The sequence below is a fragment of the Balaenoptera ricei genome, chromosome 1 (genome assembly GCF_028023285.1).
Source record: "Balaenoptera ricei isolate mBalRic1 chromosome 1, mBalRic1.hap2, whole genome shotgun sequence".
Taxonomy (NCBI): Eukaryota; Metazoa; Chordata; class Mammalia; order Artiodactyla; family Balaenopteridae; genus Balaenoptera; species Balaenoptera ricei.
This window is the reverse complement of record NC_082639.1, coordinates 188,960,887-188,975,449: the sequence shown is the minus strand read 5'-3', so window position 1 is coordinate 188,975,449 and position 14,563 is coordinate 188,960,887. Positions and strand designations below refer to the sequence as shown.

Here is a 14,563-nt window from a genome sequence, read left to right as displayed (position 1 = left end):
CTATTATGAGATCTTTATTATTCACTTGAGGCTTTTTCCATTGGAACTACTTGAAAGAAATCAAGGGGCCATGATAATAGCTGCTATCCTAACCTGGTAATAGGTAGATTCATCTTTGTTGCCAAGTAGTGGTTTGGGAGTGGATTCTATAATAGTTCTGATTTGGAGGAGCTCTTCAGACTGATAATAACTTAAAAGTCAAAATAGCATTTTTTTTTTAAATCACAGGTTTTATGCTACTCACTGAAATGTTCTTCTGGAAGGTCTTCATTACTGTGCTAAAGGCAGGGAGAATAGAGTTTTCTTGGGTCATAGAAAAACATTCAGAAGTATTTTGCTAGATTTTCTAATTTTTTTCACTTTGAGCATTAAAAGTTTAATATTTTTGACCTAAAAATTTTAATATAGTTTTGAGTAATGTATGAGATATTTATTAAAAACATTATTTAATATTTCGTGAATTAGCTTCCTTGCAAATTTGGCTAACTGATAAAAATAAGATAACATCTTTATGTTTTGTTCTCTGATAGTAGAAATACAAACCTTATTCTGTAAAGTTTTAGTATTTTAGAGCGGAAGGAGCTTCAGGATTTCTCTAGGGTATCTATTTCGGGTGTAACGATGAGAAAGGTATTGATGTTTTCAGAGAAAGGTTAAGTGGCCACCCCAAGGCCAAATAAGATAGTTGGAGACAGGTAATGTGAAACTGGGTCTCCTGATTCTAATTTTGGGTTATTTGCATTACCCTAGAGTTGAAAAAATACAGTTTTGAGATTTTGAAATGCAATAATGATATGCCCACTTTTCAAAACAAATTGAAAATACATTATTTTACACATTGAAAAACACGTTATATGCATTTGAAGGAGTACGTGTGGAGAAATGATGTAGTTCAATCAGAGAATAAGTGCCAGTCAGTGATGCAGGTAATTATCTGCATTTTCTTAAAGTGACGTTAAGAAATTCAATCTGAATTATTTGGTACTTTTTATATATTTGCTTTTCTGCTGTGCTTAACTTACCATTGAGGTAAAATCATTCTTATTTATCCTCCCCTTCTCCTCCTCCTCATCACATTTTTTTTTTTAAACTACATTTTTTTTGGTTACACTGACATTTCCTGCATTTATTTATTAATTTATTTCTTTTTTAGCTGTGCCACACAGCTTATCCTCATCACTTTTTTAAGCCAGTTTTTTCAAGATTATAAAGAATATTTCTATATGGATATTGTCCTGAAGATTTAAAAGATTGTACAAGCTGTCTTGGAGACCTAGGAGCTAAATTCCTATCAAGATTAATTCATGTAACGTATTTATTATGCGCCTACTATGTGCTTGCCACTTTCTAGGCACTGAGGATTCAGCAGTAAGCAAAGCGAAGTCCAAACACTCTTGGAGCTTATATCCAACTGATAGAGAAGATAAAGACATGAATGAATAAATAGCTGTTATGTCATATGGTGCTGAGTACCAAGAGATAAGGGAGAAAGTGAGTGTGAGTGTGGGATGAAAGGTCAGGGGCAGGTTTCAGTTTTGTGTAGGGAGGTCAGGGAAGCCTTCCCTCATGAGGTGGTATTTGAGCAGAGGTCCGAAGAAAGTGTGGGAGTGAGCTATGTGAGTGAATCTATAAGCTGGTCTGTGTAGGAAAACATTAGAAATAAATCTGATGGAAAGCAGTATGGAGGTTCCTCAAAATATTAAAAATAGAACTACCATGTGGTCCGGCAATTCCACTCCTCGGTTTTTATCCAAAGAAAACAAAAACACCAATTCAAAAAGATATCTGCACCCCTGTGTCCATTGCAGCCTTATTCACAATAACCGAGATACGGAAGCAGCTTAAGTGCCCATCATAGATGAATGAATAAAGAAGATGTGGTGCACATATACAGTGGAATATTACTGAGCCACAGAAAGGAATAAAATCTTGCCATTTGTAATAACATGGATGGACCCTTGAGGGCATGATGCTAAGTGAAATAAGTCAGACTGAGAAAGACAAATACCATATGATCTCACTTATATGTGGAATCTAGAAAAACAAAGCAAACAAATGTAACAAAACAGAAACAGACTCATAGATACAGAGAACAAACACATGGTTGCCAGAGGTGAAGGTGGGGTGGGAGGATGGGCAAAACAGGTGAAGGGGGCTGAGGCACCAACTTCCAGTGAGAAAGTAAATAAGTCACAGGAATGTAACGTACAGCAGGGGGAACATACTCAATAATGTTGCCGTAACTCTGGCGACAGATGGTAACTAGACTTAACAGTGCTGATCGTTTCGTAATGTATAAAAGTCCCAAATCACTGTGTTTACACCTGAAAATAATATAATATTTCAAGTCAATTATACTTCAATTAAAAAAGGAAAGAAATCTGAATATATGTAAATATTTTGTAAAAACATTTTTTGGTAAGTATTGTAAAATGTTGGTGTTTCTTTTTGTTGTAATTTGTAAACACCTCTTAATGGCTAGGTAACCTCTCTTCCACTCAGTTTCTTCACATTTAAACTGGGAACATGGGAGTAATACTAGTTTTAATCTCACAGGGTTGCTTTAAAGATTAAGGATATGTGTACATGCACACACATATATGTGTGTATATGAAGTGCTTAGATTTTATCTGCGTAAGATTAAATGATTATCAGCTATAAATTTATAATAATCTAGATCTGCAGTTTAGAGTAAAAATGAACATGCCTACCCGTTAACTTTGTTTGAATTAAAAAATAAATGATTTTAAATAAAGGCTTGGTATTAGTCAGGGAGTTGTTTCTTATATTTGAGGTCAACGTAATACCAGTTGTTTATGAAAGTTCCTGAAAACTTGGTGGTGATGTCACCTCTCAGTTAACAGCTTTGTTTTGGTTCACCATCTGGGGCAGTAGGACTGATAAAAGAAACATAATTCAAGTTTGCTGTCATGATCTCCTCACCCTCCTTCTGTAGGGGAAGCTGCCTCACTTGAATCTAGCTTGAAAAATTCATGTATATACACACATGCATGCTATAAATTCCACGCACAGTAATGTTTAAGGTCAAAGACTAGTACCATAACATAAATTAGAAGTAAATATTTTTTAGAAAGCGTTTAGTGGAACCTCTGAAACGACCAAGGAAGGAATAGTTAACGTATCAATGAATTGAGGTTAAGACTACTGCCAGTGAAGCTTTTTACATCCTTATAGGATTTTATATACCACAAAGACTATAGTGTACTTAAAATTAATGCAAGAAATTGTGTTTTACCCGGTTTTCACTTTTTAATCTATGGCCAAATTTTTAATTATTGGAAGAGCATGTATAAGTTCCTCGCATTTATAATTTTGTTATAGTTTTGGGAACTTTGGATTTATACTTTGGTATGGTCATAATTTTATTAGAATCATATCTGTCAACTTTATAGCTAGCCGGGGGTTTTACTGGTGATACCCTGACAGGTAATGAGCTACCTGAGTGTTCCTTCCTCAGGTATTGTGTGTAGTTAAAATTATAATTTGTAATTATCTTTATAGTGATAAACTTTAAAATAAAAAAGTTTTGAGCTATGTTAGCAAAAGTATCAAGAGTATTGTTATGTTTTAAAATTTTTCGTGGGTTTTTCCTCCTTATAGTAAAATGTATTTTGTTAGGACTCACTATTATATTTTTCCGTGTTTTGAGTTGAATGAATTGGAATGTCATCGGTTTTGTGTTTATCCTACTGATGTGTACATTATCCAGTACACACGGAAGGGTTCCTGGTAATCCTGAACAAGAATGTTGATTTTGTACATGCCATAGGCAGGTCCTAGAGGTTTAAGCCTTGAGTGAACAGCAGACTAGCAGGACATCGGCCCAGAGTCTCATGTATTCAAAGCAAAGGAATAAATCATGATATTACAGGGGTGTATCAGTTGACTTTTTGCTGTTTTGTGACCAGAGGTAGGGAAGGATTGCTGTTTAAAGCCGTGTCATCGGCTCTCAAGTCAGTCAGGCACGAAGCCTTGTCAGGTGCTCTGTAATTGTCCCCCAGACGTTCTCTAGCTAGTCAGCTGGGGCCGTGCGTTTTGTTTCCAACACTGAGCTGGCCAGCGTCTGACAGGAGCTCTCGTCATCCTGTCAGTGATGTGTTAACTAGAGTGTATCTTTGTGGCCTGTGGAAGCAGGTACAAGAGATGCTCTCTTTAGAGCAGATGTCTGAGTGTTAGCTCCCATTTTGACCAATATTTAGTTGGTAGATATCACCCTCTTGGAGTCTGTAAGCACATTAGTCACAGAGATGTGACTGTGTAGTCCGTGTCCTGTCTGGACTGCTCAGAGCCAGCAGTGTGCTGTTAGTGCAGGGATTGTGCTAATACGCTGTCACCTCTTCCTTTGTTATAGTTGCCCCCAGGCATTTAAGCATATGCTTTTCTCCCCTTCTGTCATTAATACCATCAAGGGCCTATGCAAAAAGAAATCTTGTGATCCGCAGAAAATCAGCTATTAAAATGTAGATGTTATAGGTTGAGTTAGATCGAAGGGGAATCCGCAGGATTTTAACCTCTCCATCTGGATTTTACGTATTCTTAACTTATCTCTTAGTAGTGCCACCTATCAGCATTTAATCTGAAACCGGCAGCACAGAGAATCTTTCTGGAGATTAAGAACGGAACAGTTGGTGCGAGAACAAAGATTACCCAGATCTACTCCCTGCTTCAGATTATTGAAGTGTATTTTTCCCCCTTACGATTTTAAAGCTGCAGCAGCATGGTGCGGTTAAAAATTATTATCAAGACCTCTCAGGGAGAGAGAATCTACGAACAATTTTTAGATTTTTAATTCTTCCCAAAGCCCATAGCAACCAGTTATGTCAGCCGAAACTGCAGACAATGACTCTTACTTACCAGTGTGTTATTTGACTTGGATACTGCTCTTCAGAACATTGCATTTTCATTCACTGCTAAGTGGATGTGGCTGGAGCGTGGAAATGGGACTATTGAGGTGGTCATGTGACACTTTGTGGGAAGATTTGTGTGGAGGAAACTTCTAAGACGGGAAAGACTGCAGGTGTTTGTATCTTCCAACTCTTGAGGTGATAAGAGCTGTTTTTCATAGAAACGAGCACAATAAGGGTTAGAACCATGGTCGGTATGTGTGTGTGTATGTGGGTGCAGTAAACTTAATCTTTTGAACTGTGGATATCAGAGAGAAAAGTTTTTAAAATATAATAAAATTTTCACTAATTATGGTATGAAATATGAAGTGTTCATCTGATGCTGCAAATGCCAGGGTAGAAACATGTCTCTTTAACAAGTAAAAATGTGTCTCCTTGATTGCCTTTTTTGACACTAGTCTCTTTAAATAATAATAATTATGACAATAGTAAAGGTTTCTTTGTAAATTCTGAAGTTTATAAATTAGAGGATAATTTCCAGATAGGCCTTTGTCTTAAAAAAAAAAAAAGATTTGTGTTCAGCTGTTTTCTACTAGAAATTTTTAATTTTTAAAGAAGTCTATGCCAAAATTGTAATTCCTTGGGGGAAAAGTTATCAATACATCTTAAACACTTTCAGCTTCGTGAATTTCTCTTGCTATATTGACTCTTGTCCAATCTGTACAGGATCTTGGTTTGCTATCTTTCGGCCTTCACGTAGCCCTAAGGAGAAAATGTACTCCTTCCTTCCCATGGCAGGCGGTTTCTTTGTTCGTTCATTGAATCACTCCCCATCTATGGCTCACCTAACTCATGCCAGACAGAGTTCTACATACACAGGCAGGGTAACGAGGTCACCAGCCTCTGTGTCAGTCTGGGTCCAGTCAGGAGAGAGAAACTACAGTCGTCTGAACGATGCAAGTTGAGTAGAAAGAATTTAAGACTGTCATGTGGGATCGGGGTAGCAGGCAGGGGCTGCGGGAAGTGCCGGGAGCCGTGAAGAACCCGGCATAGTAGGTATAAAGCAGCCACGAACCTGCGGGGAGCTGGGGATCTGTGCCCAGAGAGGTGCCCTGCTGGCAGCACACTGCTCCGGAGCCACTGGGAGAGGCCGCTCCTCCGGGCTATCTCGCCGAGGCCCCCCGCCCCCCCCCCCCCCCCCGGAAGCCAGCTGGGGGAGGGTGGCACCGAGGGAGGCTTCTGGGCGCCGCTGACGGTGGCACTCTCACCCAGCAGGTGCAGGAGAAGCCCCTGTACCGCAGGAGGCGTGCGCCGCGGGGGCCACAGGCGCCCTGCCCGGAGCTGCCGAGGCGAGCCGGGGCCCCGACCCCTGCGGCCGGCAGGGCTGAGCTGCTGTCACACGGCACCCCCCCGTGCTTGGCGGGGCAACTCCCCGAAATGTCGCTTCATTGTCCTCTCCGGACAAAGCTTAGCATCGTGCCGGCTGCTGAAAGGGAAAGATATCTAAAGGGCACAGATTTGACAATGAGGGGTGAACTTGGAGGTGAGAGGCAATAAATCGGTAACCGGTACAGTCCACCCCTTTGGATGCTTATCCTCCAGTGACACCCTCTAAATCATCTGCACTTCCTGGACAACAGCAGAGCAAAGCTCTGTGTCTACCTAATAAGATGTAGCTGTCCTTTTCCAAGTACAGACGTTTTCACCCTTCGCCCCAAATGAGAAGCAGCACCGTACCAAGAGTCACTGTGTCCATCTCTTCAATTCCAATCACATTTAATTTTCTGTTAACTACTAACAACGTATATGTAAGATATAGATGAGACATAGAAGAAAAAATGGTTAGCAGGTAAAAATAAACATATGAAAGGAAAATTAAACATATGGAAAGCTACTACAGCCCTTGTTTATGTAACTGCTCATGAGACCATAATTGATATTTCTGACTTCCTTCTTTCATTACCTGTTCCATAGTCCCCTCACCTCAGCCAGAGCCTCCGCTGGTTGGAGTTTTTTTTACCTGGTTTAATGATACAAACTTTCATTTCCAAAAGGTCTGGATCCTCAATAGTTCTGGTTTTTTTTTTTTTTTTTTTGATTGCCATAGTTTCCCATTAACATTTAGTACCAGGCATGGAAGTACCAAGATGCATCCCAGAGAATTCCATGGTTCCAGACATGGTCCCCCCCTGCCTCTGTTGTGTAAAAACAACCCGACTTACTTCTGGTTATTGAGATCAATCATTCCAGCCAGTAGATTATCCCCAATTTTTAGCCTGTTGATTCAGTGGCATTAAGGAACCCAGAGGGCCAGGTGGCAGTCCCATCTTCTGGTTCAAGTGGAAGCATTCCACTGTTGGGAGGTCAGATCCCCAAACCGAAAGTGCCCTGCATGGCTGGGGCAGGAATTAGAATTTCTGCAAGTGGGCTGTTAAGAGTGATGATGAGAGGGCCAATCCTACTCCTACCCCTTGACCCCCGGTCCCATGGATTCTGGCTTTGGGAGAAACAGCACCGTAAAACGGTTTCTGATTCGAAGCGTATCCTGCATCATGTTAAACAGAGCCCCACCCTTTAAGGGTGCTCTTTCCCAACTGGCGTCATAACTGAGTCTTCGGTGAGCCATTCCACCTTTTGACTAGGCCAGCAGCTTCTAGGTTATAAGTGTAGGCCAGAGTAGTTGAGTTCACGGACATGAGTCTCTTGCTCTACTTTGCTGTTACATGAATACCTTGATGAGATTCAATGCTTTACGGAGTGCCGTGCTGACAGGTATGTTATTCTGTGAGTCTGATGGTGGTGGTGCTGGCAGAAGGATTATGGCAGAGAAGACGAGTCCTTAGCCAGAATATTTATTCCAGTGAGAGTGAACCTAATCGAGCCTCCTTCTTGATGGAAGAGGTTCAGTGTAATTAACCTGCCACCAGGTAGTTTACCTGATTGCCATGGGAGACGTCTCCCTAGACACGTTCTGCTATAGCACCACCTGAAGAAGGTGCCAGGTATTACTGCTGGGTACTGCTGACCAGTGTCCTACAAGAGCCAGGCCCCGGAGACGCACAGGCCCTGCAGGAGCCTGCCCCCGAGCACACGGAACCAGGAAGCCCCAGTCCCTTCCTCCTGCAGCGCGTCTCCTGCGTCCTCTGCGGACAGAGCGCACTCTGTCCTCCGTCTGGTAAATACTTCAAGGGCCCAGATCCATTGTCACAGATGGGTAGCAGAGAGTGAACTTGGATCCGAGAGGCATAAATTGAAGGCACAGCTTCCATGAATCTCATATTTTGTTGTGATTTACTATGATAAAATAGTGTAATGGAAAGAGTAAACACTAGTTAACCACTTGAGAAGAAAAACATAGATCTTTATTTTGAAGGAGATATTTGACATTGGTAGAGTTTTCCAAACATAGAGTATAAGGGTATTTATTCATTTGGTATCAATAATGATTATTATTTGCCAGGTAGTGGGAATTTCAAAGTTATTAATTTATGATTCTCTAGAATCGTAATAAATAGTAAATTATATAGTGTCAATCAAGGCCAGTCAGTGTGACTAGAACTCTGATGTGGGAAATGTAGGAGGGAGGGTGGTAGATTAAAGAGTTGACCTCAGTATCACACCTGGTTCTTGGAAGGAATTTGTGTTTTGTCTAGGAAATATATTCTTGTGTGTGTGTATGTGTGCGCAAAGAGAGTGACAGAGAGAAGTCATGCTACAGGATCTAGTTGGAGAGAGAGCAGTGGCCAGATTGTGAAGAACCATGTTTGCTAAATGAAGGGGTTTGGATTTTATCCAACAGATTGTGGGGAGGCAAATGAGGGACATGCTGTGACCAGTTTTGTTTTGGGGAAGAGAAACTGGTGGCATTAGAAAAAATAGAGTAGGGAAACTCTGACTGACAGGTGTCTCGTTAAAAGGCAGTCACAGTAATTAGAAAAAGAGATGACCAGCTCCTGAACCTAACAGTGACCATGAAAGGTAGATGGAGTTGGGTTTTAGAAACATGGCTAATGAGGAAATGTCTGTTGGATGTAGAGTCTGCTTGAAAGTAGGTAAATAAGAGGGAGAAGTTTACAGTGACACACAAAGGACAAATATTCATCAGCTATTTCCTTAGTGTCTGATATATAATGGAGGCAGAGCCTGATGTCATTTGCTACTAGTAAATTGTAACTCTGTAAAGTGTGTGTGTGTGTGTTTATGTATAGATGTATATATTTACAAGTGTTTGATATGCCTGGTAAATATACATATGTGTACGTTAAGTATATATGGGAATATTATATACAGTTTGAATGAAACAGCATATAATATATATGTACAATTATTCATTCTCATTTAAATATCTGTAATTTACAAATAGTCACTTCACTTGTAAGGATTCAGAGGTCCTTTGGGGCTGCTTGTGGTTGTCTGTCTTTCAGTTGCTGGTGGTTTGCCATTAGTTTTGTTCCTGGTGAGAGATATTTTAAGTTGTGATTTTCAGGGATGCCTACTAGTTAAAAAAGTAGGTTCAGTCAATTAGATTTTATTTATTCGTTATTTGGACTATGTCCCCAAATATGGTAGTAGTGTGATTATATCAATAATATCTTCTAAAATTAGAGATTTGTTTTTCAGTTCCTGACTACTCAACTAAAAAATTGGATGACTTCATATAAGCCATTTTTTCCTTTTATCCTGAAGTTTATTATATAAAAAATGAAAGGATTGAACAAGAATGATTTCTAAGGTTCTTCCTAATTGTTAAATGCATTGATTATTTAACTGTACTGTTTATTTCTTAAATAAGTGCCTTATTTTTAAAAATATGGTTTTTATATAATTTACACGAATAGCCTAACTTATAGTCCTCTAGAATCCAGGGTCTAGAAGTTTGTGTGGAGAGAAGATAAATACATTTGAGCTGTGTTATAGTGTCAGACTCCTGAAAGTTGTGGAAAGGTAGATGGGCCTTCTCCAGGAAAAGCTAAACTGCTACAGAATTGGCTTGAAGATGTGAACTAGAGAGCAGTAAATTTAGTGATGGGGAAAGTCATATAGGGGAGGAAAGTGTTTGAAGGCGTTGACATTTATGTGCAGTGTGACAGCTACAGAAGTTCAGAATTGAGGTGGGGTTGGTACCACAGGAATGGTGCATGTTGAGGCTCACTAGAGTGAAAGCTCCTTGAGGGCAGAGGCTTTGTCTCCTCGGCTCCTTATTCTGTCCCCAGCACCAGCAGCGATGCCCGACACATATTTGGTGTCTCACATCTCGTTGTGTGATCTTGGGCAGTTGGTTTAACTTTGCCTCGGTTTCCCCGTGTGTCAAATGAATGAAAGAATGAGTACACGGAAGAAGCAAGCAAGCAAGAAAATATTAGAATTGTTTGGCTCGGAAGAGCTAATTAACCAGTGACCAGCCATGAGATGAGCAGAACTTTCCAAGGACTTGGATATGATGCAGAGAGGTCAGGATGAAGTTTAGTAATGAAGCAGCAGAATTTACCATCCTACAGGGATGGAGAAAGAGAATGAAATATAAGATGATATTTTAGTATAAAAAGGTATTGAAAAAGAAAAATGTACAGCCAAATACTGCCTTTTTTCATGATACAAAATTGCTATTTCTCTAAACATTTCTTTACAACTATCACTTAATTTGAGTGTCAGAATTTTGCTCAAGTAAGAATATCTCATAGTTGGGATAGCTTTGTAGTTTTCAGATACTGTGCTGCTACCATTTTTGTCCTCAACTTTTAAACGTGAATGTAAATTAAATGTGTTTAAACAGATAGTTTTTTTATGCTTGCTTTCCACTGAAATTTTTTTCATTCCACAAGGAAATTTATCACGTTCATATCTGCAACAGTTTATTCTGTGTACCTTTAGGTATCTATAGCGCTTACATTTCTGAAGTAAACATTGATTCAGTTAAAACTCAAATGAAGTCTCTAATCAATATTTCTTGGATTTTGTGCATAAATGCATTCTTAGGGGACATAAATCTGCCCCTCAGTAATTCATGTAGAACTTTAGTTGAAGGCAGTGGGACTCCTACATTAAAATGAGGCAGACTCTGGCTAAGAGATACACAGAGACGAGAACAACAGGAGTGGCGGCGCGTCAGGGTGAGATCTTTACTCGTAAAGCGTGTGAATTAGAATCGTGCTGTTTTCCGTTGTGGTCATCACACTCGATAGATCGTTTTCCTGTCGTCTCCTTGGAAATCTGATAATATGGTTTTTTTCTTCTCAAAATAGATGTCTACTGAATTGCTTAAAACATTGCTTAGTTGTATTAGTAGGCTGATCTCCTCAATAAATATATAGTTTAGGAACAAGGTATAGGTGAGATTTCATATCACAAAGGGAAAGAACTTTGGTTTGGCTTCCAACTAAATATACTTGCAGATGCAGATCGAGATGATAACGCGTAGAATTTTTATCAAGTATCTTATCTTTGTAACGTTTTTCAGAGAATCTGCTCTCCTGGTTTTCTGCTGAAGGCGCAGACTGTGATGCCTGGGAAAGTTTTTTAAATTGCATCTCTATCCTAGACCCTGAATTTTTCATTTAAAGGTCAACTGTTCTTATCTGTCTGTTCAGTCAGAGACTCATTCTCCACTATATAATTAGGATAAAATATTTTCAGCCAGTATATATTATTCAGAGCCTTATAATGAATGGGAATTTTGAATCTTTGTATATCAAAAGGCAGATTAATATAATGGTTATTGTACTCTGGAGCCTGCTGGCATTGGTCTCCTGGATTTGCCACTTGCTGGTTGTGTGATCTCAGGCAATTGTTGTAACTTTGCCACAGTGTCCTGATCTGTAAAATGGGAGTAGTGATAATACTGCCTGTTTCATAAGGTTGTTGTAGCATTAAATCTGAGTATGTCAAGTGCTGAGAATAGCGCCTGGCACAGAGCTAGCATCATATAAACGTTTGCTTTCGTTACTGTTGTCAGTGAGAGCAACTCCCTTAGACCTGTGGCCAGAACGGGAAGCTCTAGGTGCCTTTATTCCACCACTAAGCTCACTGTTGCCAACGTTTGTTGTCAGGTTTCTCCCTCTGATTTCACAGGCCCCAGTTCTTGTCTCTTTCACGTGGTTTTCATATATACTTATTTTACAGTTGTACTGTATGGGAAGTAAATATCCCAGTGATTTTATTTTGTGTTAGTCAACACTTTGGGGCTGAATCAGTTCAATATATTGAGTGTGCTTTGTGAAATTATATGTGCATTTAAATACTCCTATGCCATTTAACGAAGATTTTTTTTCTTTAACCTTTATTTGGTACATTTTTTTCTTTATTTAGTACACTTCATTTTTATTCAATGATAGCAATGTATAAGTCCTTCAGTTTCAAGGATGTTGTGCCAGGAACATGTTCTAACCCAAACACCGAATCTTCTTCTCTCCTCTCCCCTGCTTTCATGAAGAACAACTGTGGTGTTAGAGAAACAGCTGACAGAATGTCAGAAGAGTGCTGTGGGGTTCTAGCCGTATCATGAACCTATCATAGAATTTTGGGTAATTCTGATCCAAAGAAATACGATTAGCATTTCCCTTTAAGCTTAAAGATTCAGTATTTCATAAATAACCTAAAAGTAAGAAGATTCTCCTTCTTACTTGGCTTATAAATTGATCTCATTTCTTTTTTTTTTTAATTGACATGTAGTTGATTTATAATATTATACTAGTTTCAGGTGTACAACATAGTGATTCAGTATTTTTATAGACTATACTCCATTTGATCTCATTTCTTTATAGAACTTTATTCTGCAAAGCAAACTTCTAAAGTATGCTGTTTATTTTCCTTAATTTGCAAAGTTCTGGAAATGTTCTAGGTAAATGATTTGTTGTGACGGTTAGCACTGTGTTCAGAGGTGCAGACAGATCTTATCCAGAATGAAATCTGGTGTCTTTGCTGTGTCCCAGGAGGCTCTTCAATTCCGACCTTGCTTCCTCTCTGACCTCAACTCCTGCTGTTCTCCCGTTTAATCTAATCAGCCGACCCCCTACTACTCCAAGAAGGTGCCAAGCCTGCTCCCACCTCAGGACTCCTGAATGCCATTCTCCCCAAGTGGCTCCCATATTTCAGGCAGGTCTCAGTGTAGATGTGGCCACATCAGAGTTTGTCCCTACGCTCCTGTCTAGAATAGCCCTTCTGCTCTTACCCTGCTTTAGGTTTCTTCATAGAATTTACCTCTGACATAATATGTGTTTTACTTGTTTATTGTTTGCTTTCCCCACTGATATGTAACTTGTTCTGTTCTGTGTCCCTGTTGCTTAGTAGAGATTTATGATGGCATGTGGCAGGTACTCAAAAACTCTGTTGAATTAAGCAAGTAAATTATTATAATGTCTCCAATTTCACAGTTACCTAATGTGCTTTAAAGCTTTTAGAGATTATGTTTAGATAGATTTCGAAGGTGGATCTGAATTATAGTCTAGTTAAAATGTTGTGTTAACCACCCATATGGAAAAAACAATTCTTAACTATTACTAAAAATACAAAACGTTAGAACTGATCTGATCTAAGAGTAGAGAATGTTAGATCTCTCAGAGACGGTGTTTATAGATCATCTAGCATATATTTCTTATTTTAAAGATTAGGAAACTGGGATCTGGTTATATTTGCAGGTGTGCCAGAGTGGCACAGCCTCTTAGTGGCCAGTCCCTAACTTTATCTATGATGTACTTCATTGTTCTTACCTTATACAACTTGCATATAACTGTGCATATAATTGCATATAATTTCCTAGTAAATTTATTTTTTCTTAATTGTATTTTTTTTACTTACAACTATACTATCTCCTCTACAAAGTATATGCTGTAATAGTATCTTCTCTATTTTTTAAATCACATAGTTATTACATGATGCTAGGTGGGTAAGGGAGATCTTCTTTGGTAGGTGTCTGCCTTCTTTGGAAATCTCCACTTGGATGTCTCATAGTTAACAGAATCAATATTTGTGAGAGCAGATTCCTTACAGTCCCACCTGAACCTGACACTTTTGTTGTATTTCTTTAAATAATTCGTCCTGGTTGCTTAGGCCAGAAACTGAGGTTTGGGGCAGGGTGGGGATGTGGGATGGGTAGTATTTTTACCTGTCCCTGTCACTGATCCCCTGCATCTAAGAAGCTAACAAATCCTGTAGAGCTTCCTTCTTTCCTGGTAGATCTTGATTAGCTGACATGACCCTCTGCTGAATGCTGGCCTTTGCAGAAAGTTTGTGACTTTGCTTCTCGTTGTAGAAATCATCCTCTAAGAAACCAGTCAAATTCATCAGATGATATTGTGCCTTATTAGCGAGAAATTCATAGCTTCACTTAAGGAGAACCATTAAGGGCATAGGGGAACAGCTATAGCCTTTAATAGAGTGCTTTGGACTCTGGGTGTGCCTAGTAAAATAAGTTACTATTATTATAATTCCTCATTTTGAGAATGCATTTTTCCCCTCCTGTTACACTGTTAATTATTTTCTCAACAATAAAAAAGAATACTTTCCTTTTTAAAACGGTTTTAAATGAGCTCTTTTAAAAGCCATCTATCTGCAGATGGAGAAATTGAGTAAATTAACTGCCTTTCACAGCTACATAAGTGCTTTTAGCCCATCAAGTTACACTGAAACATTTAAAGTTACCTCATTTACAACCAGGGAGCACATGCAAGCTCTCTAAGAATTGACACAACTGAGATCAACCC

The 14,563-nt window shown here is 39.2% G+C and overlaps 1 protein-coding gene across 6 annotated transcripts in view; it reads left to right on the top strand.

Moving 5' to 3' along the window:
* The window catches only part of DENND1B (DENN domain containing 1B), a 255,425-nt gene that overhangs the window by 127,576 nt on the left and 113,286 nt on the right, over positions 1–14,563 (top strand). The gene's annotated exons all lie outside the window — the stretch shown is intronic.